This window comes from Hyposmocoma kahamanoa, unplaced genomic scaffold, assembly GCF_003589595.1.
Source record: "Hyposmocoma kahamanoa isolate Upper Pololo Valley unplaced genomic scaffold, ASM358959v1 102, whole genome shotgun sequence".
Classification (NCBI taxonomy): Eukaryota; Metazoa; Arthropoda; class Insecta; order Lepidoptera; family Cosmopterigidae; genus Hyposmocoma; species Hyposmocoma kahamanoa.
Genome location: NW_020653337.1, coordinates 6,946,740 through 6,953,548, shown reverse-complemented (window position 1 = coordinate 6,953,548; position 6,809 = coordinate 6,946,740). Strand labels below are relative to the sequence as shown.

Sequence of the window (6,809 nt, the reverse complement as noted above, 5' to 3'; positions counted from 1 at the left end):
GTAAAGTTAGCTTAGATTCGTTCGTCGAGTGACCTGCGCTTAAACCTCAAATAACATACGTGCCGACCACCGATCATACTGCACTCAGCAATAAAGAGTATTATTGAGATTTTAGTTTATTGTAAAATGACTCCATTCATTTGTAATGAATATTAATTTTCCACAGAGAACTTACGAATCGCACAAAGGACAATACAAAGAGCAATGTTAGGAATAAGAGTATTCGATGGATAGCTGTAGTAAGCGACGTTGTACACAAAATTGAGACGATGAAATGGAAATGGGAAGGACACATAGCTAGGATGGATCTAAATCGGTGAACTAGGAGGATCATGGGGTGGCGACCATGGGCCTACACGCGCTGTAGAGGTCGTCTAACACTTCGTTGGGTGGATGACGTTAAAATTTTCGTGGGCCGCAAGTGGATGCATTTGGCACGGGAGCAACGGACATGGAGAGATATGGAGGCCTATATCCGAAGACGAATGGAGTAGAGGCTACTTGGTATTGATGATGATTAATAAAAAGATCTAAAACAAATATAATTTGACCTGTAGCTCGGTTGGTGGTCATGGGTTCAAGCCCCCGATGGGACCAATAAATTTGTGTTTATTTTTGATCTTTGTATTAATAATCAGTAAAGATTATTTCTACTTCTTAGGTTTTAACAATTGTTACACATTGGAAATGAAATTATTTTTAGCCAACTTCAAAAAACAATTCGTCTCTATTTTTTTGTCTGTGTTATGTTCTTCTCTTTGTTGGCAGGGGATTCGAGTATCTTCCTATTGGTCTGATTCAAATTTGAAGAAAATACTCTACTTCGAAGAGTGGTTACACACTGCGACTTTAGCAGCGATGCAAACGCGTGTTCGTGAAACGCGCGATTGCATCGCTATACCTGCGATTTATAGGTAATTGCATCGATGCAAACGCGCGACTGCACCGATGCAAACGCGTGACTGCAACGACATAAACACGTGACCAATCGTCTATAAATCCCAAGTGTAGCGATGCAATCGCGCGTTTGTATCGATGCAGTCACGCGCTTACATCGCGTTTGCATCGCTTCTAAAAGTCACCGTGTGTACCGCTCTAAGGGTGGAAAAGTAAGGGATGAAACCGGTTCATTGAATTTTACCCACGTTCCGTCAACCGATTTCAAATAAAACTTGGCACATAGGTGTAATTCTAATGAAAATAAAACACAACGAAGACAGATAAGTAAAAAATGAGGTTGGTTTTGTTTTTGTTTAAAAATATTATATAATTATTTAGGATCTAAAACGCGTAATTTGGTTTTCAAATAAAAAAAAACTTTTGGGTCCGTTACAGGTCCTATGGTCAAAGTAACTTTTTTATATTGTTTCTATCTGCTATATTTGTAATAAAATGAAATGGGAACGAATGTCTCCGAGAGTAATGGAATTTCTTACTCATCCTCATGTTCATCATCATTCTTCATATCTTCAGTTCATCATCATATTCTCAGGGGAAAATAAGTGTTTCATAAATTTGAGAATTTTAAGCGTAATTCTCTTATATTTCCCTGGAAATTATTTCGTTGTGCTGGTACACATAGTAAAGGGAGTTTCAAACCTAGTAATTATTGTGGCTATGTGGCAGATTATTATAATCATTACATCGTCTTCAATTGGATATATAGAGATAGTACGTCTAACAATTTTATAAAAAAATCGACCTCAAAAGTTCGTGGAAATATATCTATTTGCCAATTGAAAATCGGTTAGTGGAAAATGCGTGAAACCGGATTCATCCCCTAATTTGCCACCCTTAGAGTTGGAATATTTCCTTCAAATTTAATTGGGATCAATACTTAGGTACCCTCTTTCCAACAAAAATGAATCATCAAAATCGGTTTACAAATGCCGCCATACATACAAAAAACCTATAAGATATAACCTCCTCCTTTTTTTAAAGTTGGCTTAACTGCATTCTTTGGACATGCATCGTCATAAGAAAATTTAGACTAATCCCAACTAATATTATAAATGCGAAAGTAACTCAGTCATAGGACATAGTAGTACTTTTGTCACAAAAATAAATCTTAAAGTCACCTCCTTTATATATAATATATAATAAAATATAATAGGGTATGAAAGTTTGTGTGGAGAACCAATAAAACTATTAAAATTAGTATAGTACAGTAAGCTACTCGAAGTACTCTTTCTACACAGACGAAGTCGCGGCCATCTACTTGTTATATATATACATAATGAGTTATTATTACCTTGTTGGGCATTAGTTTTAAATTTGATATATTTCTTTTAATATTCTAACTGACGGTGTCCGAAACGTAGTTGTATGGTGCGCATTTTGAAATTATTTTAGGGTAAACACGCATGCGCCGTGGCAACAAACAACCACCCTTCTGAAGCAGACTAGCGCGGTTGGTTGCCGCACCACCGCGTCTCTTTCTATCTTCTTCAACCTCTGTGATACAAAACAAAGTATCACTGAAAAACCTTCATTTAGCCCCATTATGACTAAAACAATTAAGTGTGTGAGTGTTTTAGCTTAGATTAATTTAGTCTAAAGCTTTTAACGTAGCAAAATATATAGTACGATTATTTATTAGATTAAGATTTTGTGTTCAGTGAAGTTCGACGCTCGCTTGTGTTTTGGAATATGATCGTTATTTAAAAAGGTATGTAAATTTTCATCTTTTTATCACATAAATCCTACCGCCTCCGACGTTAATGTTCCGCGACATTTGTCTCAAAAACAAATTTTATACTAAACACGTAACACAAAAACTATTTGAATTCTTTTAAAAAAAGTGTACAATAAAAAATAGAGACTTTTAAACGCGATCATAGCGTAGACTAATAATATTGTTATAGTATTGTTATAGATAGATCTTAAAAATATAAGTATGTCACTTCATACTGCCTAACACAGTTGCTAGACAGTTTTAATTCAACTAAAAGCACGTTAAAATTCATTAGGTAGGTACTTAACTTAATTAAAAATTCGATGGTATTTCTTTATTTTACGGTTATGTTACTGACGTAGATTACCATCATCGGTACTATTCTTTCCTTAACTAGAGGAAACATAAATTGGAAAATAATTTCTACTAAATTATTGTTAGTATTGTAAAAATATTAGCTAGCGAACGCGCTTTATTTTCATCTACGCTATATATTAAATTAAGTATATGTAAATTATGTATGATGCCTGATTGTAAGATGGTATTGAGGTGCCACTCAGAGCTTTAAATCGTAAAGACCTGAGGGGCACTGCCACTGCGCTCGTCACCCTGAGACATAAGTTGACAAGTACCACATGTTTGTAATTTCACCAGCTCTTACCCTTAAAAACTAACCTATTGCTTGGTAGCAAAAATAGGTAAGGTTGCAGTACTTCCCTGGACGAATTCTTTCACAAGGAGCTCTACTGCTACTAAACTACTGGGTGCTACTGAATTGATCGATCTGGAAGTCTTTAAATAGGCTTCGAACTCTTGTAGACCGGAGCAAGGACAATTTGGTAAGGTGGTAATTTTTGGATAGTTCTAATATAGATTGTTGTTTGGTGCGATTCAAATCGTGACCTGCGTGCGTTGATACCTGCTCGCTTAAGTTTAATGGTGCCGACTAATAACGCGGTCAGCTTGGCTAAGTACTGGGTCGCAATGATATAGTGTTTGCTATTGATACGATAAGAAGAAGTATTAAAACTACAACCAATTTAAACGAGGCCACCACGGTTTCTATTAATTTTAATAACGCAGACACTCAACATAGCCCCACACTACGGAAACCCTGTGTCGTGGGTGCCATGGACACACACATAGACAACTACAAATTACACCCAAACTCAGGAAAGAAATAAATAATGAATAAAGAAAAAAATATGAATACAAATGTTTCTCCCGGCCTGGCAATCGAACCTGGGACCTCTGCGTGGCAGTCCGACATGGTACCTAGCCGTTCGGCTACAGAGGCAGTTTAGTTTTAACTCTTTCCGCTTTGCTGCGTTTTGTCTGCCCAATATAGGAATATGTATATTGGACAGACAAAACGCACCAAAGCGGAAAGAGTTAAAGAACACATCGCGGTTATTAAGAGGCCGTTAGCTCAAAAAGTCTGCAACAGCCGAGCATTTACTGGAATCGGTCCCAAACCACTAGAGTGAGCTCCATAATCCCAAGATCTTTTCTACAGAACGTCATCACTATAGTATAATCGTACGTGAAGCTATTGAAATAAAAAAACACCGTAATTTCAATCGAGAAGACGGTTTTAAGCTTTCATCGTCATGGGATCCAGTTACCAGCAAATGTTAACGACATCAAGTATCGCCCGACAAGTCGCCGGATATCGTAAGTGTTGTGTGTCGGTCTAGTGAGAACCCTAGTGCACAAATAAATAATGAAGATCAGTGCGGGTAGTTAGAAAAACTCGCACGGCTAGAAGATGCTGATACCCGCCTCTTCAGTCCCTTCGAGACCATAGACGTTGCAGTATGTCATAAACCCCTAGAGGTAATTAAAACATGTTTTATACGTGATTAAGTCCCGAATTAAAAATCAAATAATAAGTGTATTTCACTTACATTGGGCACGCGAAGTACGTACAGTTGTGGCTTCTATATCTGTGGTTACGCGGTTTCTCGGGACTTTGAATATAAACAACCTGTACACATAATACAAGCGCTGAATAAAAGAATACACTAGCTTATTACTGAGAGTGGGGATCAAAAGGTCTATGAAACCATAAAAGTGTTAATAAAAATCTCGCGAGTTGAAACTCGCGCGTTTCTTCAAAGTATGAAGCCAAAGAAATTCTCGGAAGCCCCTTCACCTGCGCCCTTTAATGTGTTAGGTAAGTGCTCAAGGGAACATCCGTTTATTACGTCAAATGTCAAGGAGGATCTACAAAATATGACATGAAACCAGTGTTTCAAGAATATGATGGGTCTAATTTATTTATTAAAAGACCAGCACACACTTTGACACAGCTTTGGAGGTGTGGCAACAATTTTACTATATAATAGGTTCTATTCTATTCTTAAGTTTCTGGCTTATATATACACTAGGTTAAGCCGCGTGCTGCGGCGGCACACGTCACACTAACAGACGTACAAAAAGTGCCTGTTAAAAAATAAAAAGCAATATAATTTTATGCATTATAAACTATTTGAATATTTAGGGGCTGTTCGTTTCTTTCACGTAGACAACAGCAGACACAACTTTTACAAGACATTGAAAGAAATAATTTAAAGTTATACCAATTATCACTGTAGCACCGTAATAATAGTAACATTAGAACGACTCGGTTTTTAAAATCCAACCGTTATGTTATAATTTCTAAATGACCCAGTCTTTAATTAGGTACATATGTATTGATGTAGTTGTAAAAAAGCGCATTTAGGTAACCTGTGATGTAAATAAAGGAATATTATAAACTTGTGACATAGTCGACGAAGGGATCTTAAGCCGCTGCGTACCTTTGAGAGATTGCGATCGATGTTTCGAACAGACCGAGATAGAGGGGAAGATACACAAGGGTACTATGGGCTTTTCCCGGCGAGAGGGAATCAAGTCACCCCCTGTAAATAAAGATAAATAAATAAACACTCCCGGAATCGTACAATACTGGAGATTTATATTTTTTATAATATAACTTTGAGTTTGGTAGACGCCGGCATGTACGCCGGCGTACATATCTCAATCCGATTGGAGATGTCCTTAAAACGATTTAAATATAAATATACTAAACGGGCATGTATGAGGCTAACGGGAGTGGTGGAGGCGGAAGAGGTTTGTCATGCCTTCAGGTGATTCTCTCTCGCTTGTTATGCCCCAATTGATTGTAATTAAGGCAAGTACCTCATGGGCAACATTTATATACAGGGTTCCTTACAGAACTGTATTACTAAAATCATGCACAACCCCTTTTATTCCATGATTTTTAATAATTCTTCAGATTTTATTTTCGTACAGTCCCATATCATTCTCCATAAGTTTTGTTTATAGTGCCCCTCCCTATCAACCTCTTGGTTATTGCGGGAAGAGCCTTATGCAGTTGCAGTTGCAAGAGTGCTTCCACTTGGTTACTCTATTTAGCGGGTTGTTATCCATGGACTCTTTTACCCTACACTACAAATGGATAATGAACCCAAAACAGTCAATCGTTTGTAAACGATAGTTATTGAATACATATCAGCTCTAATCCCCGGAATACTGTGAAATTAAGCCTAAGGGTATCATCGTCAAAACGTCAAAACTCATGTATTGGTTTTCAATAACTATGCCAAAATTTTCTCAACATCCCGTACTAGCTGCACATAAATGTGTATATTAGGTACCATACCTGTGTATATGTATATTGGTAGCGTTTGTGTTTGTTTTGTTTAGTTTATTAACATCATCTAAATCAACAATCAGAAAACACAATCATGTAAAGGCAAAGGTAAGACAATTAAATAAGACATTAAATAGGTAAATAATAACATAATGTGATTTCGCAAGCTAACTGAAGCGTCACAAGTGTGACTGAACCTTAGCATTTAAAAGTTCCTATACACATTTAAACAAATATGTGTACATATGTATATCTTACACTACTACTACATAAAATATACGTCGGAAAATTCCCGGGATTCGTTGCCGGGGACACTTTCCACTGCAACTGTCATGGAAAGGCGTTTCGCTTACCACCAGGCGTAAGACGACTTGTTCGTCCAGTCACTATAATTATCATAAAAAAAATCAGTAGGCGATTAAATAATAAAGCTCGAGAATTGCAATTAACTCGTTTATTCCCTTTCACACTTATAAA

At 36.9% G+C, this 6,809-nt stretch overlaps 1 protein-coding gene across 5 annotated transcripts in view; it reads left to right on the top strand.

Annotated features, from left to right (window-relative positions):
- Nucleotides 1-2,498: 2,498 nt before the first annotated feature.
- The window catches only part of LOC113231694 (sodium bicarbonate cotransporter 3), a 111,535-nt gene continuing 107,224 nt past the window's right edge, over nt 2,499-6,809 (top strand). For all 5 annotated transcript variants that reach the window (XM_026466171.1, XM_026466198.1, XM_026466189.1 and 2 more), the window contains exon 1: nt 2,499-2,668. The gene's annotated coding sequence lies outside the window, so the exon portion shown is untranslated. The remainder of the gene's footprint in view (nt 2,669-6,809) is intronic.